This window comes from Parasteatoda tepidariorum, chromosome 2 (genome assembly GCF_982258835.1).
Source record: "Parasteatoda tepidariorum strain Cologne lab strain chromosome 2, Ptep-v5.0, whole genome shotgun sequence".
Lineage (NCBI taxonomy): Eukaryota > Metazoa > Arthropoda > Arachnida > Araneae > Theridiidae > Parasteatoda > Parasteatoda tepidariorum.
The window spans coordinates 40,186,741-40,212,070 of NC_141756.1; the positions used below are offsets into that span (position 1 = coordinate 40,186,741).

The following is a 25,330-nucleotide window of genomic DNA, read 5'->3' on the forward strand; positions in this document are numbered from 1 at the left end:
AAGAAATCTTGTAACTATGCAAGTAAAACTATAGTATTAAATAATCAGATTTGTGAAATGCTATAATATGGTTCAGTATGGTATAATGAAGTTTAAGATGTACTGTAATAAAGTTTAGGATTGTACTGTAATAAAGTTTAGGATTGTACTGTAATAAAGTTTAGGATTGTACTGTAATAAAGTTTATGATTCAGTTAAGCCACATATTCAGGTTGTGGCAAATCTGGACGATGTTTATACAATCCAAATTTCCAAACGCTGTATGTAACTAACTTACTTTCTCACTTGATTAAAAACTTCATTCGCTACAAAAATATTAAAATTAGAAATTTTTTAAGCGTTCAAAAACAGGCGCCTGTATACAAGACTCTCCAGACGTGAATGAGAAGAAACAAAGGTGATATGAAATATTTAACGTAAAGTTACCAACTAAACATCAAGATACGGTTTTTAATCATGCAATATCTTACCGCTTCAGTTTCTTTTCGATTGAGAAATGTCCAAAAGTTTTTTTTACTGTTTTGAACCGTAAAAAACTTTTATGGGTTTTGCCTTTACGGTTCAATAACAATTTACTGTTATTGAACCGTAAATGAAAAACCCTCAAATCACCCTGATATTGGTAATTTTTAATGTTATATTCCGTCATTAAAGAAGCCGTTGCTTTGGAAGTTATAAATCTAATAGAATATTAAAAGAAATTTTAAGCGCAACGTTCAATCTTCTAACTATTCATGGTGTTACCTTTTTCGTTAGCCCAATTGTTATTATGTAATTCTATTTTACTCAAAATCAATTTATTAATAAAGAAAAAACTTCTAGATTTTAAGGAACATTTATTTGTTGAGAAAAAATAATGATATAAACTTTTCACTAATTCAAACATGAAATGGAAAATTTGGGTCAGCATTTAAAAATAATCGCAAACTTATTTTACGGTATTTCTGCCTAAATCTGTGTTATTATGAACTAATAAAAGTTCAAAATGCTTCTAGTCTCTGAAGGCAATTTATCGATGGCTGATGAAGAGCTTCAGGATAAAGAATAAGAAATGAGAGCAAATCGGCACACTGAATTAAAAATAGTTCCTTCTTTATTTGGTTGCGAAAATTATTGTTCGAATTTAATTAAAAATGGATTTTGCGCTTGAAAATAATTATTTTTCTGAATTTCATCGCAACTTTTTTTTAAAAAATATGCATATCAATCGACTTAGCTTGGGATGTAATGAGAATATAAAATATTTAAATTCATGGGTTTGAAAATATTTTCGGATTAATTGAATTACTTGGATTTGTGCAAAAATTACTCGGAAGAAAAATTCTGGTAAAATTACCCTACTGTATTGAAATGACAATCTGGCATAAGAAAGAAGAAGCGATTAAAACCAAAATATACGGTTTTTAAACTATATGGTAATTTTTCCTTCGTTATAGTAATAATTTTGTCCGGTAATTCAGGTTTTCTGAACTAAATTTCTTATCACACATTTAAAGAAGAATACGAAACTAAAAAGTAAATTTAAAAAATTAATTGTTTTTTATGTATGCTACAAGGTACCATGATAAAACTTACACATTTTACCACCATTTTACTAAATTTTACCATATATTATAAAACTATATTATATAGTTAATTTTACCAAAATCATTACTAAAACTCTTCAGTAAAAATTTTCGAGCTTTTTAATGTTCCCATAGAGCCAAAATTACAGAAAATGTAATGTTTATTTTTAACCGTCAAAACTTTTTATGCTTTTCAATTTGCTGTTACGTGACATGTAACCATAAAGCATGAAATTCCAAATATGAAATTAGGCAGTAGACTATTATAATCTTCAAATTCACTGCAACATTAATTAAATGCAAAGTTCATCAATGTTGTCTTACTTTGATTAAATGTTACTACTGTTCGATTTGAACATGTGCACAATTTAATATTTTATTAAAATTACAGTAATTGATCAATATTACACCAATCATGGTTCACACTATTCAACATTGTATATTTTTCTGCATGTGCACATAATATGATTCGCTTTCTTCTTTAACCGCACAACAGCAACATGACACTAATTTAAGAAACTTCCGCTTATAATACATTAGCTTTTATATCAGAAACATTGTGTAAAAATGTTTAATGATAAATTCTCTAATTTTTTTTCTTGCATTGAATTTTGTAAGTTGTAATTTTTATATCATTTATATTGTTTTCATAAAAGTCCCCATGCACTATTATATGGCACTTTTAACAAAATCTAAAAATAATTAGAGTTTTAAACATTTAATATTTTTTGACATTAAATTATATATTTATTTCTTTAAAATATAACGCTTAAAAGTTACACACCTTATGCGATCCTTTTGCTTCCCACTCTTTTAAAAGTGTGGTGTAACTTTTAAAAGTGTGGTGTACTATCTGTCCAAATTTGATGTTGAACTTCCAAATGGTTTTAAATAAATCTGAAAATAAATTTTGATAAAGTGAATAAAAATACTACTATCGCTTGAACTTATCGGCTGCTATCTGCTTTCAATCCCACTTATCGGAAATGAAACAGTAGATTGATTAACATTTTCGTTCGATATTTTAAACGTCACTAGATGTAAATAACCCCTTATAGAATATTAAATAGTTAAATCCGTCATTACCATCAATTGTTCAATATTATGTAAATTTGTTATCGACTTTATAAAATTTTAATTTAAAAAGGAAAAAATAATTCAGATGTGTGTTAAGGGCTTTTACATGCATGTTAAGTCCAATACGCTATACATATGTATTTGTTTAATATGTCTATCACATCATTACATTTTACTATCACTATGTCTATCACATCATTCATTAAATGAGAGCTTATTAAATGGTGTTCCGCGGAACCCTGGAGTTCCGTGAAAGAGTCAGAGAGGTTTTGAGAGTTTAAATTTTTTAAATTGGTTTTAAATTTTGGATCTTTTATATCAAAACAGTAAACCGTAATTTATTTGACAGTGAAATCATTTTTATGAAATTATTTAAGTAAAATGCCAGTAAAAAAAAAGGCAAAATGTGTAAAAAAAATAACATTATTTTTCGTCAATTCAAATTAAAATGACTGATTTCAAGGATAGCGAATTATAATCCTCTGATAACAATTCGCAACGTGTACAAGTGTTTTTTTTTTCCTCTTTTGTAAACCATAATTCAGTTTATTTTATTCAATTTCAATTCACAAATTCAGAACTAAACTAGATACCACGCGAGGCGTGCGAATTCAACTATTTGGCATAAAACCTATTATTTTAAAAATTTTATTAATAAAAAGATTCACGCAAAAAATTTCATTCTTTACATTATATATTATCAAAATAATTGATAGTCTTTCTTTGGTCAATATGTTCACGGCTAATAAATTTCATTTTTATGTTTAGGGTTCCGTAGCAGTAAAAATTTAGGAACCACTACATTAGATAATCTTACATTGCGAACCTGTTAAGAACAAATCTCCATTGAGAAAGTGAAGGAATAAAAATATTATCACTTCTATTTATCGGCTGTCATCTGCTCTCATTTTCACTTATCGGCGATTAAACAGCAGAATGATTAACATGTTTATTTTGACTCGTACAGCATGTCATCAGTTTACTAAGAGAACTGGACATAAAAAAAACACTATTTCATCTTAAGTACATGTAATAATAAATGATTATATCGTTTATTTTTCATTGTTTAAAAAAAAATAAACTTTTTTTTCTTCTTACTTCCTTGGAGTGATATAAATATAAAAAGAACACTACATGTCATTAATATTAAGAGAACAAATATTTGGCGTTATACTCTCTAAAAAGAACAAACACGAAATATGCCTTACAAGATATTAATGCAATAAGTTGAATGACATTGAAAGTATTTTTTGGCGGGTAATTAAGAAGATAAGAGCGGATCCTGACCTAATTTTGATGAAAACTTAGTATATTTTTCTTTATTTAGTTATTATTTTTTTTTCTTCTGCCGTGTTTCCACAGGTCGTTGCATCTGTTGGCGTGAACTTGACTGAAAACTAGGACAGGATTATATATATTGGCATAAACTTTACTTATTTTTTTTCCTGCTTGTAAATAAGAGGATGATGCTCTTTTGACAACCCTTTTAGAACGTTTGTCTTGGAGGTGATCCGGAAAATAGTTTGCTTTTTTTTGATCGAATCGCTTGGTTGATTTAGAGAAGTGTCACTTTCCGTAGTTGACATTGAGAAAGTATGGGCTTTCACTTACCTTCTAAATAAAGATTATAAAAGTATTACGACCTAGAAATAATTGGAATGTGCGAATAAGAACAATATTATTAAATGATCATTTATTATAATCGAACAATATCATATCCTCATGGAACAAATGAAACAAACGCTTTGTTCAAATTTTTTTTTTTCAAAAACTATAAGATTATTCAGTTAAAAAAGGAGAAGTAAAAAATAAATTAATGATTGTAATTGTGTTGACCTTCTTAAACATTTTATGTCAGAAAAGAAAAACTTGACATTGAAACTGTATTTGCACCTCTTTAAAAAAAATTTATATTGTTTTTTATTTTTACAAATTATAGCTGGCAATATACATTAATGAAAAAAAAATTTAAGTTAATAAATCGATAGTTATGTTCGTAAAATAATTAGATCCATTGTTTGCTTTCGATCAAACAGGATTAAGATATTTCGGAGCATTGTAAGTCAAATTTCCATTACTTAGCCTTACTCTTAGTAATTACTTACTCTAGGTAATTATGATAAAAACAACTGTTTTTTTAAACTAATTTTTATTGAATTGAGTTTTTCGTAGAAAAAAAAACTAATAAATACCTTATTTTTCACGGAAAAAGAATTTAATTGTTATGGGCATCCTTTAACGAAAAAAAACTCGGTTTTCAAAAAGTTTTTAGAACAATAAGATTGTTTATATAGTAATTAGTCAAAAAATTGAGATTTTATTTTTTTACGTTTGTAGTTGTGTTGATTTTGTCAAACATTTTATATCAGAAAAAACAAGTACATTTACATCTACTTTACGTTTTTTTTTTCAATATTTTTTTCTACAAATTTCAGCTGCTAAAAAATTTAAATTTATAAATTAAACGTTTTGTTGTTAAAATATTTAGATCCATTTTTTGCTCTCGATCTAACCGAATTAACAGTTATTTCAATTTTATAAGTCATTTGCTTATTACTTAACCATATCTTGGTAATTATCATAAAAAACAGTTATTTTTTTAAACTAATTTTACTCGAACTGAGTTTTTCGTTTAAAAAAAAATTCTTAAACTCATGTCAATGGATCTCAACTGCTACAAATATTTTGTAGTTTCTGCATAATTAATTCTATCTATAAATTCACATAAATCTTTACAAAAAGTTATTAATTTGATTATCTTGGTTAATTACCCACCGAATTTATTGTTTTTTTTTCTGATACACATCCATATTTTCACTTCATTTTTAAATTTTTATTATAACCACCTTTTTTGCAGTTTAAAGTAAATTGCTGTTTGCCCTCATATGAGCAAACTTTTTTTATTTGTCCAACATAAAAACTTATTATTATATCATAAAATTCAAAGCAATCAGTCCGATAATTTTATTAACCTAATGAATGACGAGAATATATTTTTGTATCATAAAATTCAAAGCAATCAGTCCGATAATTTTATAAACTTAGTGAATGACGAGGATATATTTTTGTATCATAAAATTCAAAGCAATCAGTTCGATAATTTTATAAACTTAATGAATGATGAGAATATATTCTTTTACTTTCTATTGTATTTAATGTTGCTGTTATTGTAAGGCGATTGCCATAATTATTTTTTAAATATTGGTGATTTTGTTACTCACGATATAAGATGAATCATTTTTATATCACAATAATTTTTTTTTCATCATTTGTCTGATTTGCGAACGCAATCGATCATCAGAAAAACTGTATCCGTCAGGTATAACTGCGCATGTTTCGGTATAAAAGCAGAAAAAAATGGAGATTTTTATCACTCTTTGGAAAGCTATTTTGTACCTCATTATTTCATTAAACTGTCATTTATCAAACGATACTTGTAGAAATATAACGCTTGCAATTCATTATAATTATTCGTGATAGGTATTAAGTTAATGTAGATTTTCTAAACAATTTTTTCTTCTATCGTGCTGCAAGTCATAATATCATGAAATTTAAATTTAGAACAAAATGGTGTAAAAAGTATTTCATCACCTCTCATTAAATTTTGAATTCCTTTTCGTTATTTACATTATACAATAACAACCTATTTAGCATTAAAATTGTTTTGGGTTGCGTTAAAAATTATAAGTTCTTTAAACATTTTACTACTTTTTGCTGTGCAATAATAAATTATTTACTTTAAGGTACTTGATACATTATAAAAATAACTTTGTTAAGTTCAGATTTATTTGATCACTGCCTAAACGCTATTTATTTCACTGTTTAATTTTGATATATTGTTCTTCATTCTTTCTATAGAATAATCAACTGATTTACTACTTGAAATATTTTATAATGTTTAAACATATTTGAGAATAACTTGAAAAGCAACAAATTTCTATGTATTTGTTGGTGGTGTAGCATGCAGAAATTCTGCTTTCTTAAAACTTCTTTTTAAAATTAATTTTATTGTAAATAGTAAAATATTTTTCTTTGAGGAATTTCATGTGGCTTGTCTGAAAAATGTAATTTCGACATTGTGGGTAATTTAAAAATAAAAAATCATATTGGTTGCAAACTTGTTTGTTTTCATTTTATTTTCTATATGTATTAATTTGTTTTTATGTATTTTTACAGGTAAGATATTTAAATTCCTTTTTGAATGAATGTATTGATCTTTTCATTAGGTAAGTAATGCATAAATATTTGATTCCTATACTATTTTCCAAATAGCGTATTATACTTTTTTTTCTCTTTTTAGAAAAATTGCATGTGAATTTGAAAAGGAATAGAAAATATTTATCATTATGTTAAATATTTATTTTTAAAGAAAAAAATATTTAAATGTTTACTTATTTGTAAGATTTATCTGGTTATTTAATACAGTTGTAGTGTCAATAAAAATTAAAACTTCAAAAAAATTGTTTAAAATTTGGGAAGATAAATTTTTAGATATATTATAAATTTTTTTTAAAAAAAATTAAGAAAAAAATCTGCTTGAACTTTCATTTTATCCTTCCTACTTAAGATTCGCCGTAGAATAGCACCCAAATTTAATTGCATTTAAATTTTATTCATGCTTTGCTTTCAGCTCCGAACGTAATTTACTCAACAAGAAAAATAATTAATTTCTCCCCCTACCCCCCTGTTCTGCAGCAGCGTTTCTTTTTATTCCATTTTCTAATCACGTTATGCTTGGATGGATCCATTTTCGTTTTAAAAGTTAGAATGGGGGTGGAACGTAATAGGGGAGGAACTCTTGAGTGCATATAATGTACTGGTTTCTCTAATATAAAAGCATTTTTTAATACGCACTAGACACGAAACGGCAAATATTTACTTTTTAATTTTACCGTCATTTCTTTCTTGGCGCCTTTAGGTCAAATCCAACGCCACTTAGACTATTTTCTCTTTGTTCTTAATGATATGTACTTTAATGGAAAATATTAAGTAATATTTGATAGATGTTTTTGTGACGCCAGTTTCAAAACTCTGTTTTTGTTTTACTCTTTTGAAAAAAAAATAATGCATAACATGAAATGTACTGAATTCGAATTCATTTTTAAAGCATTTATAGCAAAGCGTTGATGATTTACATTCCAGTTTACAGCAGCCAAGTTCCTTAATGAAAAAGTACAGTAAATTTTTTTCAATACAATATTAATCGGTACCCAAAATTTTTTCTCTCGCAAATTCTATATAAGTATATAAATCTATATAAGATTACAGAAGAAGTAGTAATTATGTAACATTACTGTTAGTGTACATTTTTAAGGCATACAGTACAGCCTTAGAGTTCATTAATGGTGAGTGCAGAAAACTATAACGCGAAATTTATCAGGGTCGATTAAAAATTCCATTTTAGTTTTCGTAATATTTTTATTTCCACCATTATGTTGTCGCTGTTAAGAGTATTTGCATTCCATTTTACAATTTCATGGTTCCTTAATGGCAGTAATAAATTCTCTCTTAGACGGATTGATTGGAGCTAAACAGTTTCCATAATTTTTCCCATTTTTTATGAATTTTTCTCTTTTTTTTCCATTTTTATTACTCAAAATTTTGAAATAAGTAATAATGCATTGTTAGTACTTGGTTTTAAAGAATATATTACAAAGGTAGTATATATTAATTAGAAACCTTCAAGGTTGTTTCCGGTGTTAGACAGGGTTGTATACTTTCTCTAACAATCTTTTTAATTGCTATTGACTTTATTACAATGAGAGTATCAGAGAATAAAAGGGTTATAAGATAGAACCTTGCTGAATATCTTTCTGATCGTAATTTTGGAGACGATTTATGTTTACTGACCAACACCCTTCAGAACATGCAAACAAGCATTTTAAACTTAAGAGATAAAAAAAATGGGACTTATTATCAACTAAATTAAAATTAAACTTTTGAAAATTAATTCTAAGCAAAATAAACTAGATTCTTATTAAATAAACTAGAGGAGGTAGGCAGTTTTACGTTCCTTGGAAGTATAATAGAAAACAAAGGAGAAACTGGTGAAAATATACTATATAGATTAAATAAAGCCCAAAGCAGTTACGCTACTCTCAATAAATTCTAGAAAAAACAAAAATAGAATAAATTCAACAAAAATTAGAATTTTAAATAGTAATGTTAAATCTGCCCTACTATATGGATCTGAGGCAATGCACTGCGATAAAAACAACACGAAAAAACTTCAAGTGTTCATTAACAACTGTTTATGTAGAGTCTTCGAGTTTCAAGTGGTTCCATAAAATTTGTAATCCCGAAATTTATAGAAAATCAAAACCGAAACCAATTGATCTGGAAATTAAAAAACGTAAGCAAGTTTTTGATTGGAACCCTCAGGGAAATAGAAAAAGAGGAAGACCTAAAAATACTTGGCCCAGGACGATTGTAAACGAATTGAAAACAATAGGTAAGTCATGAAGAGAGGTAAAATATCTGGCCACAAATAGAGTGATATGAAAAATATGGTAGAAACCCTATGCTCCCATTCGGAGTGAAGAGGAATATGCATGTAGTATGTATTCTATTTTACGACAACAAAATTCCGTAATGAGAAAGTTCCAGCTAACTCTCTCTATCTAGTAATAAACAAACGGAATCAAGGGATGGTTAATAAATTTTAAATTTTAATTTCCTTAACTTTTTTGTTCTTTTTTCAATTCTATGACAAAAACTAAAAATTTATAAAGTAAGTAAAAATATGCTGTTTCTGTTAGGGCTATGTTTAGAACATGTGTATTGCAAATTAATTTTATTTAAATTCCAATTTACAAAAGCAAAATTCCTAAATGAGAGAATGCATTAAGTTTTCTCTATCATAGAACTGATTGGTTCCTTACTAAATTTTTTATAAATGCAACTATCATTATATTCAACTATATTTTTTACTTAATAAAAAAAATTTAAAAGAAAAGTTGGCGGTGATCTGCATTTTTTGGCGACTTTTCGTTTACGCCTGCTAAAAAAAGACCCTAAATTTTTTTTTAAAAAAATCGAATTTAGTTAGGTAGAAAACAATTATGCGAATATCTAAAATTTGATTGTTGTAAAAAAATTGTTAATTGTAGTTTACAGCAAAAAGATTTCATAGATCTTCAATTTAATTTTTGGTTCGCTTTTTTATTTTCTACTTGTTTTAAAGAACAAAACATTTGTTTTTCCCGACTTAAAACGCATTGTTTACCAAATGGTATCTCATTAACTATGAAAATTAATTATTTTAAAGTTCTTACTATTTGCATAAAATGTTATATGTACGAAATACACCTATCAAAACAATAAAAAATACCATTTTAAAGAATAATAATTATCTTCACTATCCCTTTTCTCCTGTTGAATTTATTTTTTTATTTATCTTTCTCTCTAATCTTCAAAAAAATATATATTTAGTAAAAAAGCAAAGAAACACTCCCAATTGAGTCGACTTCTATTAAAAACATATTTCATTTAAATTTTTATCCTTTCTTTTTTTAGTGTATTTCTCATAAAAATTTCTAAACCAGAATAATACAAATCCTTAAACCCTAGAGATAATCAATATCAAACAGTACACAAAAAAAATAATAATAAATAACAAGCTTCGCAAACACTTTTTTGTGTCATTTAAATAAACCCTACATTAAAATTTACGTCTTGTGTCAAAAGTCAGAATCAAAAATACTTTTGTCGCCAAAAAGTAAAGCCAAAAGGGAAAGAAAAAAATGTATTTGTGGCATTGTTAAAATACCTCCTTAAATTGCTTCAATTCTATGTTTTGTTGTTGAAATTTGTTAGTGTATTTTCATTTCCTTTTGCCTCGAGGGGGAGAAATTAAAGAGGTAGAGTCAACTGATAGAAGAAAACAATCCAGAATGTTCGGGATCGTGTTATTTATTTCCGATTCTGCTTTTTCAGAACATTACTAACATTAGATGTTTTCTACTAACTTGATAAAAGCTTTTGACAGTAAATCGCTTATTTCATTTCGATTTCTTCGACTCTCTTACTTTGTTTTTCTTTGATTCTATTACCCAGTGTTCAGGCTTTTTTTAGAGATAAGTTGGAGCGCTTATCTATTTATTATGACTTATCATCTTACATTTGCTTGCGGTGTATTTTATTTTATTGGTCTGTAAGGTTTTTTATTCCAATTTGAATATATTAGTATTTGGGGGAGGGAATAAAAATGTTCTTCGTGGTATTGGTCAAAATTATTCAGTTATTATACTGTTTTTTTTCTGAGTTACCAAATAAAATTAAACATATTTTTTTGCCATTTCGTGGCGTTTATAAGCTGCTTGTTAAAATATAATCAGAAAAAAAAACAATTTTAAAAATAATCGGAAATATAATCGAAGGAATTGGTGTGCTTCTTTCTGAAAAGCAGACTTAAATAAAATGAAAAACTTTTTGCGAACACAAAATCTCAATCAAAAAACTTTCTGCACGCATTGATCAACTCTTGTAACTAGTTTCAATCCTTATGGCGAAATTCGTCTAAAAAATTCGGATTTTCTTAGAACTGTTTAATTTTATTTAGACATTGATTTTTACCGCAGGGAAGAGATAAAAAATGTAAAAAAAGAATTCAAATTCTTGGCCATAGATGACGCCACTGGATAAAAAGAGCAATCGCACCCACCCTTGCCTTAATGGCCGACAACAACAACATTTAAATTGTGTGAATATGAATCTCATTGTGTGGTTTTTCAATCCCGCGAATAGGAATCTCAGCATTTAATTTAAAAAATCGCGTGAATACGAATCTCGATGTTTGACTTTAAAATCGCGTGAATACGAATTCCGATGTGTAATTTTTAAGTCCCTTCAATACGAATCATAATAGTGGCTTTTAAATCCTTTGATCACGAAACACGATATTTAATTTAAAATCGTGAAAATACGAAACACGATGCGCAATCTTGAATAGTGTGAATAGGGATAGCGATGTGTAATTGTAAATCATGTGAATGTAGTTTTGAATCGCGTTTGCATTGGTAGGAAAAGGCGTAAATATGAATCTTTTCTTCTCTTCGGGAATTCGAAAAAAAAACAACTTTCTTTTCTTTTTCTTTTTGAGTAATAATTAAAAAAATTCCTCGAGGTTTACAAATCGGTGTTTGCGCGTTCATTTATATTATACAGGTCTGCTGAAAAGTCATAATACGAACGTTGTATATAAATAACAGTGGGGAAGAAAATATGTCATGAACAGTTAATGAACACGATAGCATTAGAAGTGCTATCGTGTTCGATTAGTTCGAGGAGTTAATATGCTAGTTGTCTTGTGCAGACGATATTTTAGCTAAGACATCCGATACAAAAACGAACGTTGTATGTACATAAACAACAGTAGGGAAGAAAATATGACCTGAACAGTTAAGGCAAATAAGAGCGATCAAAGGTTTGATGCCTTTAATTCTCATTTCAAAATTTCCGTATTTTGCCTTATCTATAAAATTGTTTAAGAGAATCTAAAATTTTCATAACACAATTTTGAAAATATATCTCATCTTATCATAAATCAACATCAAAATTTATCATCATAAATCAACGTAAAAATACACTCTTTTACATAAATTTTTATTATTATTTAATTTGGTAATGCTCAAAAAAATTTTTAGTTGTAAGATACAGAAATATTTACAGTATTTCAAACTGAGTAATTTGAACTGACAAAATACAAAATTTGCTTTAAATCGGTGGCATAGTTCTGAAGAAATGAAAATTTAAAAATATGACAAATTATGTGTCACTATTTAAAATAGATAAATATAAAATAAAATAAAAATTGTCCGTTTAGCAATGAAATTGTATTTTTTTTCTTAAAAAAAAACGATATTTTGCTAGAAAATATCTCTTAGAACCATACAAAACTGTACAAAATTCTTTTGACTCGCTTAAATAGTTTCAAATATATGGCGACTACACATAATATTTTAATTAACATATAGGGCCAAACTTTCAGCAGTTTTCCTTCCAAAAATATCGGGATAATATTTTTAATATTACAGCTAAGGCCGTAAGTCAAGTAATATTTTACCTATTACCCCATCAATTAGGTAAAGTACTCCTGTAGTACTGGGATAGTAATTTAAGGGGCTACGTTAAATATCCGTCAAAAGCAAAAGTATTCATATTCAATAAAAGTGCATTTTTGTATCTGATTTATCAATTTAAAATATGGTCTACACAATTAATTAGCATATTTGTGAGGTTAGACTTTCGAACTATTAAGATTAAATCTTTTAGTACGTGAAAATTAGATCAAAAGCTATTTAGCTGTTACGTTTTCTTATCTTTGTAATATTTTACGTACTGCACTTATATGTAATTTTAAATAATAAAAAGTTACAAAATCTAAACGAAATTAAACACCTAGTTTTGCAAACAAATTTTATTACTTCATTTTCTTATTTTGTTAGAGACAAAGATTTTATTATTTTCCTATGCAAAAAATAATTCTGATGTTTGAAAATAAAAAAACGAGAATATAAATAGTTTAAGTTCGATTATTTATTATTGACAAATTAATGTTACGGAAATAGAAAATTGTGATATTAAACTGATTTCTTTTTTTCCTTCGTGTTTTTGCTGTTAAAATATTGCAGACTGTGTTTTTATTTGACAGTTTAAAATTAGAAACATAAATCGTTTTGATAATACAATTTAAAATCCCATGATTTTATTGCTTATTTTGATTACATCTAAAGTTAACTCCGATGTATAACTTTTTTGTGAAAGGAAAAAACGACTATAAAAGCAAATTGAACTTTCTAAGATATTTTTCAAATGTACAACACTTTTTTCAAGTCAAACATGTAATTGACTTTCAGATTGAAATCTAAATCTTTTCTTTTGTTTCTTTCTTTTTTTTAAAAAAAAAAAAAGGAAAGAAAGAAAAACTTACCAAGTCAATTCTATTCTGGGTTAAAAGTATATAAAATAAGTTTAAAAAATTGAAGCGAAAAAAATTGATTTAAAAAAAAAATGCGAGTGGGAAAAAAATCGTTTGCTTTTCTTTTATATTGTTTTCTTACTTTTTTTTCTTAACTTTAACCGTTGTCTATAATGGTGGAAAGAAGAATGCGATCAAAATATAAGAATATTGTGCAAAATTGAGGTAATACGTAAGAATGTACATATACATACGCTTATATCCTCTGACGAAAGAATGGAGGGGTGAAAACGTTGAGAAAGCTGACTTTGAAAGTTTGAGGAGGGGAATATATCCGTGCAGGAGGGACGCAAAAAAATAAGATTGAAAATGTGACACTTTAATTTCAGTGATCTGAAAATCGTTGTCAGATTGTATAAAACTTCCATTTTCTTTGGGCTTTACCCTATTCTGAGAAGCTATTCTTTCTCTAAATAAAATAAAATAAAGGGACAATTTTCTTCCTATTCCAATATCTCTTTGAAGGGGAAAGCGCAATATTCTCCTTCTTCTCAACTCACCCCTTTTTTTTCTCCTCCTTCCCCTCCGAAAAGAAGCTTTAAGGGTCGTTGGTAGAAGGAAAGGCGGACAAGGGGGTTAACGTAAAGGATATTGACGCGTATAATATCTCTAAACTCTTAATGTTCGCAAAAATTTAAGGTGGGAATGAAAATTCCTTTTGACTTTTGTTATTCAAATAAAATCGCTCCTGAAATATTGCTGAAACGAAAACATTTTGAATAGTTGAAATTATTTTATGAAAACAGTGAGTATTTTTGGAGGAGGTTGAAAAATGCATATAGATTCGAAAGTGTGAAAAGAAAAAAAGCATAGAAGTAATGCTTATTGCCAAATTTTATCGCATTGAAGGAGTGAGTATTTACATTACCATGAGATTTAGGGAAATGCATTTTGTGAAATACAGTTTTTATGTTAGGCGCTTTCTTAGAATTGTTACGCTATTTTATTTTCAACATATTTTTTTATTTGTTTCAAATGTTTAATTTTTATTAACGTGTACATTTAACGATGTAAAAAAAATTTTTCATTGTGAGTAAGAGATTTTTGGGAGATTAAGAGAGTGAATAAAACAATCATTTGACAGAAAGTGCTACATTAAAGGGTTATTTTAATTTAAGCGACTATTATAAGTAAGTGTTCCAAAATTAAAATTTTTAAGCATCCATGATATCATCAAAATTTTTATTACAGTACTCCAATAATTTTTAAAATATATATTTTGTAAAAATAATTGGTGTGCTACATTTGAAATACTTTTTAATATATTAAAGGATAGTCGGTGTTCATATTTTTAATAAAACATTATATTTTAGTTTATTTAAGAATGTAAATGAATCTGTAATTGAAATAGATTAATGTTTAAATGTTTTGTAAAATTTGAATTTAATGGTGCGCAACATATTGCCAACACATCTGAAATTAGAAAAAAAAATTCAAACTTTTCTAATATAAATATTTTGGAAACTAAGCTCTCATTTTTTTAAATTCAAAATAAAATAATATTTAATTTTTAAAAACTAAAATTATTTAAGGTTATTTTGACGAAAAGAAAAGTTATTTAAAATCAACCCTTAATATTCTAATAAGAATTCAAATATGTTGTTAATTCATAGAATGAATTATTTTATATACGTTAAACTGTGAATTTTGATTCTAGTATCAGATCTGCTGATAAAACATTTAAAAAATAACTATCTTCAATTTTTTAATTAAACTGAGTTTTTTTAAATAAAACAAAATGTTTTAGGAAAATATGAATCCTAACTATACTTTTATTTACTGAAAAAAATATAGAAATGCAGCACTGAAAATTCTGTAAATGGCATGAAATCAAAAGTTTCCATATTTTCGTACCAAGCTAGTTAGATTTCTTAAATGTAATTTTTTTATGTTGCGATTCATAGACAGTTTGCTTTCCTAAGTACTGAAAAATTCGGAAATAATATTGAATAAATTACAAATAGAAATATTTTCCTGTTTATCCTAAAAGGATTCAAACACTATTTGAACTAGTGAAACAAATACACGTCATTTTTTTGATTCTAATAAACCAAAAACATAGCATAATACTTCGAATACAAAATCAAACTTGTATTTGGCGTCAAAATTATCTTTTATTTCGGAAGAAAATCGAAAACGCCCAACATTTTATTTCGAAATTTCACTTGTAAATGAATGTATTTTTCCTTACATCCCCAGAATAAATGGAATTCCTTATGAACATATATTCCAACAAAATTCCTAATATAGAAAGTATTTTGAAACAATAGCAAAAGATTAATAAAAAATATTCCCATATTCCAAAATGTTTGTTCCAACTGTCATCACCATAATAAGAAATTCGCGTTCAATAAAAGATTCAATGCACCCCAATGCCAGCAAACGAAAATACATATACATACCGAAATTGCAAACCTGAAGGAATGTACGACACTTGAGTGATGCCATTCGGTATCAACGAAATTTATTGAAAAAAAAAAAGTAATGGAATTGGAATTGCGCTTTGCGGCAAAGCTATACTCATTCGGTATTCATAAGTTCCTTTTTCATATTTTCTCTTCTATTATAGATCCCTCACCGCCTACCCCCAAACTCCTAGAATACTTCTCATACCTACAGATCTATCCAACAGTACTACTACCTTATTTTTCTCATTCGTTCGAGAATCGACTCGTTTTTAGCCCCTCTCAAGCCCTCGGGGGCTTAGAATCGGGAACGTATACCAATTCAAAATAGGCTAATATTTAAATAATTTGATCTTAATAAGAAAAAGTGTTATTAAAGAAATGTTACATAAGAACTGCTTAACGCATTTTACCACGCCATGCAAGTACAATGTTAGCGCATATTCAACTGTTATAAAATGAATTGATGGTTTATTAAGTTAATTGATGATAAATTGAGCTTTGATTTAGTGTTATGACGTAAAAATTACTTATTTCTTGCTACCACCGTAATGTGCATAATATTCCGTAAAGACCGACTTTAAAAATTTCCTTAATTCCATAATGACCTTTTTTGAATTTTTTTAAGATGAATTCATTAGGGATCAAGCATCTATTGTTTAACCAAAAAAAATTAATAAATAAATAAATAAAAACACAATTAAAATGTTACGAATCATGACTAAGGAAGATATGAAGAAAAACGGCAAAACTTGTGTTTGCCAGAGAAAACAGAGATAAGTTGGAAGATGATTTTTAGAAACACCTCGAAATTTCATCAGGCAATCAAGCTGGTTTTATTGGAGGGAGGGAGGTTTTTTATATCGATTTTTTCACTAATTATTGAGCGGACTTCAAAAGCATTTTTTTCTTTCTTGTTTAAACATCAATTTGATGTATGTTCCTGGCAAGGATATAGGCGATTACTTAACACTTGTACTTGATAATAGAAACACAAATATTAGTTACATTGATAATAGAAACTCTTGTGGAATAACATACTATGTTTTTTAATGAAGGAAAGTGCGAGAGTTTTCTCATTCAAAAAAAGTTTGCAAGTATAATACTCTTATTTATTTTGTTATGTACTTATTTGAATAAGATTTTAATGTAAAATATGTTACGTAAATTTAATCCATATGTAAGTATACATTCTAAAAGTGTGTTTTGTTTTTCTTTTCTTTAGTTTTATTCTGGGCACTTTATTTCTTAACGTCATTCAAATCAAAAGTAAATAGGAAATCGGGGCAATTTATTACCCCTTTTTTCCGAATAATACCTGTACAGTTGTAAAAAAAAATTATAATGTTCAAAATTGAATTTTTTTATAAACTTATATTTTTTATTGCTTAAAATGTTAAACCTAAGAAACTGAGGGATGTGTTTTTGTCACTTTGCAGCCACATTTATATTAAAAAAGTAATTTTAAATCATGCAGAATTTTGCAGACTTATAAATTTTGCTTTCTAACTTCACATGATTGCAGTTTGAACCCGTTAGTAAAAAACATCTTACAAAAATGAAAGATAACTGATATAGTTAGATTAATAGGAAAAAAATAACCATGGATTAGTGTTTTTATGCTAATTGATTAATGCACTTCCATTATTTATATATTATTAATGAAAAAAATATAAAACTAAAATCATGTTTTTTCCGTAACAAATAAACACAAAAATAGGGCTTTGCCTTTTTAAATAATTATATTTAATATTATCATCTTACCATTTATTATCGTTGTTACATTTCTCCTAACTAGATATAAATTTAGTAAGCTAACTTATGAGACAATAAAAAATAGTTAAATGCGTGCATTAACTAATATTTAACGCATTTATCTCCCGAGACGTTTCATTCCCATATGAAATAAAAATATTTTCCATTATCACTTAGGTTTCTATTAAGTGTGTAAAATATTATTTAAAAGTTAGGTAGTTTTAAAACATTTTTATCATTTACATCATTTATTTAAAACGTAGTTTCAAAAAGATTTTTTTTGTCCTTTTGTTCTGAAAGAAAATATAATATTTCCATTATCTATTATTGCGCTTAAAAAAGACAAATATATTATGTTACTTTGAAGAATAAAAAAAAAATGAGAATTAAATTCCGTTGCATTAAAACATTAACACAAAGGACTTTACAACAACATGATAAAAAATTAAACAAGGAAAAAGAATTCCATGCAGCACGTTTTCTTAACTTTATCCTCATTAAGCATTTTCGTAATTAAACGGCGGAATGTAAAAAATCTTAGGGCAATTAGCGAATTGTAACTTATTCATCTTAATAGATGCGAAGTAATCCCCATTAAAAATGGCGTCCCAAAAATAATAAAAGAACAAAATTGTTGCCATTAACAGATTCCGTTTTCTCACCCAAAAATTAAAAGCAGACGATAAAGAAAGGTTTTAAGTAATGAAAAAAAGCAAAAATATTCCGCTTGTTGCTCTAATAAAATGTTCCCTTTTTGAAAAAAAAAATTATCGCTTAAAAATCTCACTAAATAAATCGGAGTTGATTTAGTTTTAATTCTTTATAAGGTAAAATTTCCCCATTAATTTTTTTTGAAAAAGACTCTGACATTATTTTTTTAGGGTCAATTAAAACAGCGTTAATTTTCGACGTTTACCATTAAAGCTTTTCAAAGATCATAATATGAATTCATAATTTTTTTTTCTTTCATTAAGGTTTTAAGCTTATAATTACGTGGGAAAATTATTTTCTTTTCATTATTTTTGTTCATCGTTATTATTTCTTTGCAATTTTCTGCTTCTGCACTTGTCACTATTAGAATCGTTGAATGATTTATGTTGTGTTTGTATAGAGACCGGTAAGATGCTTTTTTTTTATTCCTTCTTTTTCTTAAGGTTCCATTATTTATGTATCCCTAAGTTAATTAAAGTTGTGAGCATAGTCGTCGTTATTTACTTCATTAATTATTGCTTCAGAATCTGGCAACGCTATTTCATAAAGCCGTTTTTGTTATATTTTAACTGAGTTTGTTTTCCCCGAATTTTGAAAACAAAATGTTGGCAGAAGATTATACGGTCTCCAAAATTTAATTAAAAACAAATCTTTGCTTACGATTTTCAAAATAAGGCTATTATGTTTAAATATAAAAACTGCGTATGAACGGATTTTTGGGAAAGTTAATTTTTTTCTCCTGCACATTGCTGTAACTCCTTGTAAGGTAATACATCAGCAAAGCTAATCAGTCAGAATACCTACACGTGTATTATAAACTACTGTCTTTTTATATTTAATTTAAAAGATAAGGAAATAAAAAAAAAATGCTTATTTCCCGAAAACGTAAAAGAGTTCATTTACTGTTTTGAATAATAAATATGTTTTAATGAAGAGTTTTGCTAGCTCGGAAAGGGATAAAATTTATACTTAATAGAGATTTCATTAAAAGTTGGTTCAAGCCATATACAAGAGAAGTTAAATTCAGAATTAAAAAATTATGTTTGCATGATCTTCTTTGCAGGCAGTAAAATATTTCTGAATATTCCAAAGCTGAGTTTTTAATTTATTTGTTATTTAGAATGTTAAGATTTTCTCTTCTAATAATTTAAAATCTTACCGTTTGAATAATTTATTTACTAGAATACCTAATTCATTCTAACTTTTCCGAGAAAAAAAATTTAATAATTTTAAAATAAAAATTTTTAGGTTGATATACAGACTCGAAACATAATTCCTGTCGAAGTCGATTTTTTTGTACGCAAATTTTAAATCTGATTATGTTTGCTTCAAAATATGGCATATTTAATAAATTAATCCCAATATTTAAATAACATCCTTCATCCAAAATGGAATTTAATATGTGCAAAAAATGCGGTATTAAAAATTTATTATGAGTAGAATAGAATTATTAATTTTTAGTCAAGGTGTGGACTTTCTTGTATCAAAAGTTTTCATTACCTTTTGTAAATGTTTGTAATAGTTTATTTTATTCAAAGCTTTGTTGTTTTCATATCACTGATATTCTGAAATACAACATTGTTTTTCTTACACCGTTATTATATCTTTCTAACACTTTCGGATAATGTATTTCTTGGCGAATTGCCAAAATAGCAGACATCAACATATTTATGTCTAGATTTTTTTTTAATAAAAAATGTTTGAGATAAAGTTACATTCTTTCACTTGGCTATAATTAATTCTTCCTTTTTTTTCATTCTAACTTTTTTTATCAGTATTGTAAATTAAAGAGTTCACTTTTTTCGCCTAATAATCGTTTTAGTTTATGATTGTTGTTTTAATAACGTCATATATACATGGATGTTTTTCTATTTATTTTATTGTTTTCTTTCTGCACGAAAACGAGAAGACATTCAACGAACAAGAAAACATTCTACGAAGATTTATTTGTTAGGTTTATTTCCATATAAAAACTAAATCACTCGTCAAAATAGCTTAAAAATCTTTCTATTGCCATTTTTGTTTTCTATATATATTTTAAAATGTAAATCGAAAAAAAAACTTTTCTTTGCTACTAAATTTTTTTAAAACTTTGTGCATAAAGGTCGAAAACGCATCTGAATTAAGTTCTAATTCTCATTTAGCCAGGAAGAGGCTATATAAGAGGAAAGTGGTTTCTTAATACTGACTGGCCGTAGTTTGGGGACTACAGTTCTAAATGAACTGAAATAAGATTTTATTTTACAAGATATAAAACGGAATCAGATAATTTTTTTATGTGGATCAATAATAGAACAATTCAGAACTAATGAATTATTTCTAAGACTGCTTTTGATAAAGAAAAATATTGGTCATAACTACCAGAATATGATCAAATGTACCTAATTTCTGGAGCTATAAGAACACCAAAGTGCTCAGTAATTTTTACCAACGCGTTTTAGTAAAATTAACAATAAAATATGAATTTATAAATTGTGATAAAATTTGGTAATTTTATCATGATACATTAGAGAAAGGCGTAAAAACCATTTATTCGGTTAAATTTACTTTTCAGTTTTGCAATTTTTACTAAATGTGGTATTTTAAGAGCTGTAATTTTGAAAACCAGAATTTTCGGTAAACACTTACCATATCAAAGGAAAAATTACCAAATGAATGGTTTGAATGCCGTATATTTGGGTTTTTATTACTGGAATTATAGTTTTTTTTAAACCAGTACTACAATTTCTCTACAGTACGATAATTTAAAAAAAAGTTTTCTCCGTGTACAAGTCCATTTGTTTCTTTTGTAATACATGATCTCAGAATTTGTAAAATGTTTAAAGAAATCAAAAATTACGCTTCTAAATGTTTGAAAAAAATTATATATATATATATATATATATTCCTATCAACTCTAAAATGAAGATTTCAACAAACTGATAAAACAAAATTTATCTATTTATTTGCAGTAAGGAGCTTATTAAACAAAAGTGACATCAAAAATCTCAATTTTGAATGTTTTGTTCACTTACGTTAATTGTATACATTTTAGTTTATATAATAAAAATTATCAACATACTAAAATGGAAAGTCACAATATATTGCAAGTACAAGAACCAGACAAGGGCGCTTGGCCTGATTTTGTTAAGAATAGTTTGTTACATTAAGCTATTAAAAAAAAAGTTTCGAGTTTTAAGATGTGTCGTATTGCTTTTCGAAGGAATTCCAAGAGAGTGAGAAAACGTTTTGATTTCTTGTCAACGTTATTTCAAGTCATCGATTGTTATTGCAAATAACAATTTGAATATTCAAATTCTTTTGAATAGCAACAGATACTGGTAAAGTGATGATATAAATTTGAAATAAATTTACGACTCTCTGTTTAACTGGGTTTCCCTTTGTGTTTTGTGGAAGTTGAGAAACAAGCGTTTCGAAATGTATTAATACATCAAATATCATTTTGCAAAGTGAAATGTTTACCTTCCTCCTGACCATTGTATGAGAAGTTATAGTACATGGCATTTGCATTATTTTGCTGTGTTCTTTAAAGAAGGCCATAAATGAGTTTAGTTTGAGATCGAGGTTTTAAACCATTTTAACTTTACATTGTTAACGAAGTTATAAGGTAAATTGAAATCCTAGGAAATTTTTTTGTTATAAATAAGTGTGTTTAGGTGGTTTTTGAACTTATTTTTTTTCTTATCGTGAAGTTACAAATACTTTGATTTTGCAAAGATTAGTTGCTTAGCTATTTTAGCATTTCTTTACCAACTTTATTTGACGATTTTTAAGTCGAGAAGAATTAAAACTGCACCTGCGCATATATAAAAACATGATATTCCATAATCACCACTCTTAATATATTTTAAAAAACTTTTTATAGAAAGGCGAAAACATCAACATTGTCTCAAATCAGAGGCTAAATAAAAAAAAAAGAAAAGAATAATTTAATTATTTTGCTAAAGGACATTCGATGGATTTTTCTTGTTTTGAACGAGAATTTTATGCTTTGAATCGATTTAGTTTTAAACTTTGATTGGGAAATAGAAACATACGCCCTTTTTTTAAAAAAAGAAAATACCATTTACATTCTTTCAAACATTTATCACTAAGAGCTCTGTTCCAAGCTAAACTAAAACAAATAATTATCCGGAATTCGAATAAAATCTCAGTTTCCTAGAGAAAAAAATGCTGTCAACCAATTTTGTTAAGTGTGAGTCATATGTCCACAACTTTCTCTACACACTAGATGGCGTTTCATCAAAAATTGCTTAGCCGGAATAAGTCAGGAACTGGAGGGGGGGATGAAAAAGTGAAAAGGGGAGAGAGAAAGTAGACAGAGATAATTTTGTGAAATGGAAAATGATGAATCACTTGTCAACCAATGGGAGAGCAGCATTCGCTCCAACGAATGACGTTTTTTAAAAGAACCATTAATCAAACAAATACTATGTTTATAGAAAATAGGCACAAAGTGTAGATGTAACGAAAAAAAAAAACTAAGAAAAATGTACCTAATTCATGGAATTTTGCCAAAGGTCTATAGTTTCGCAGTTGTTAACCCTTTCAATTGAAAGTTCGATTGTTGTTATAATTTTCGATTTGTTTAGATAGATTCAATGAATTGTTGTAAATTTATGTTCTTTTTTTATTTTACGGTGATAAATGTGTCAAGTTATATATTATCACTCCAATGCCATTTAGACACTACGTTTTTAAATGTTGCTTCCAAAAAGAAAACATCAACTCTTTTAACAGATTTATGACCTTTTTACACATCGCATTTTAATCGCTTGGAGATTCAAATCTTTCTAATTGGGATTATGATTTACTGTTTGCAATTATATGTTTTTCAGTACTGAATATAGGTTACAGGTTCGCAATTTATAATACAGGGAGTTAGGATGATATCGATGCTTCAAAGATCCATGGCACTTTATTTTCTTACAAAACTAAGAAAAAAAGATGGACAGCACTACCTGAATTTGATAACATTTACAGACTTTCTAGCTCTATGTGAACACTAAAAAGCTTGGTAATATTTACCGAAGATAATGATTTTGGTAAACCTAACAATAAAATATGATTACATAATACGTGATAAAACTTGGTAATTTTATCATGATACCGTAGAGCAAGACATAAAAACCTTTTATTCGGATGAATTTACTTTTCAGTTTAAAATTTTTTACTAAATGTGCGGTAATAAGAACTATTTTAAAAACCATAATTTTTGCTTAACCGTTGCCATTTGAAGAAGAAAATTAACAAATGTATGGTTAAAATACTGTATATTTGGGATTTTATTATCAGAAATGTTTTTACTATGCAGTATGGTAATTTTGCCAGAATTCTTTTTCTCCATGAAGGATTTATTTGTGCTGTGGATCTAGCGAAGCAAAAAGGATTTGAATTTCATTCAAAAAATATTATTTTTTGAAAATTTGTTTTCTGATACATAATTTAAAATAATGGAAGGAGTTTTTTTTATTATTATTTTCCGCTTTAAAACAAATCTTATTAGATTTCATGCCGGAGAAGGAAGAAATTAAATGATAAGTTTTTATTGAAAATTGAAGATTATTGACAACTAAGAATACCTTTGCCGGAAAAAAAATTTATATTATTTCTTACTTTGACATTTTTATACCTTTTTAACAAAACTTAAAAATATAAAGCATATTCTGTTTGAAAAACGGCTTTAAGATAGAAATTAAACAATTTTTTTAAGTTGCGTGGCCAGCAATTAGTTAAAAACTTATGTAAGTACCAACATAACTTAAAGTTTTTCCTTCGAAAATTTAAGATACTACCACAGTCATTTCCTTGTTACTTAATTCAAGTGAAATTAAGCAAAATATAATTAAAAGACATGCTTAAAGAAAATGTAGCAGTAAAAATCATTCATGGAAAATTAAAATATTTGTCCAAGAAAGCAAAAAGGAAAATTTTGTATGGTTCAACCGAAACTCAGACAAGCAACAAGATTAGCTACTCTAGTTAAAATATTAAATTGGTTATCTCCTTGGGTTGTTATTCTCTTCGAATGAAATAAAATAAAAAAACATGATTAGGAGGCATGTCTGGAAGAAAAACAGGCGAATAAATACGAGATAAGAAGTTAAATAATTCTCTGTTCACGCCTGCCTGATCCAACAGAAGATTGAAAGGACATCAGGGAATTGTGGTGGAACAGCTGGACATTTTAAGGCGGTTTAGTGTACCACTGAGGAAATAAAAATTCCAAAGAGCATTCTGTCGCACTCAACGATATGAAATGTGTTTGAATAGGTGCCTCAAAACATGATTAATGGCGTGAGACCTTACAAAACACTTTCTTTTTTAAACGTAACTGCGTTGAAAGGAAATGATTTACGTCTATAACAGTTATAGCTTGTAGTTTAAGAAAGAATAGCAACAATTAATTCAGTCAGACAAATTTATAAACTTACCTTATGGATTTTTTTTTTACGTCTAGCTTCAAAATTGTCCTTTTAGTGTGCTTTTTTTTCTGAATCGTGGGTGAAAAATTATTCTATGAAACTCATGGCTGTCAATAATGATACAGCATAAAAAAAGAACTTCAGATTTTAAAGCGAGCGACATTAACGGAGAAATTCTGCCATTATTTATTTTCGTTTACTACAGTCCTTGTAATTTATAAAATCAGCATGAATAGTTTCTACAGTTCATTAAATAAATTAAAATTTTAACATTCCTCATTAGTTTGGAATACTTTAAAATTTCAAATTACGATTTACATACAATATTGATATTTTTATTAACGAATATTGTCCCCATAGTGAAATATGCTATGATTTTCATGCTTGCCCCCACAACTATTCATAAAAAAGTAT

The 25,330-nt window shown here is 27.2% G+C and overlaps 1 protein-coding gene across 3 annotated transcripts in view; it reads left to right on the forward strand.

The window, feature by feature from the left end:
• LOC107437091 (uncharacterized) overlaps positions 1-25,330 on the forward strand; it is a 209,611-nt gene that overhangs the window by 92,506 nt on the left and 91,775 nt on the right. Inside the window, exon 1 of one of the 3 annotated variants that reach the window (XM_087157235.1) lies at positions 6,824-6,868. The exons of the other annotated variants lie outside the window; for them this stretch is intronic. The gene's annotated coding sequence lies outside the window, so the exon portion shown is untranslated. Of the gene's footprint in view, positions 1-6,823; positions 6,869-25,330 lie in introns of those variants that run through there. 3 annotated transcript variants of the gene reach the window in all.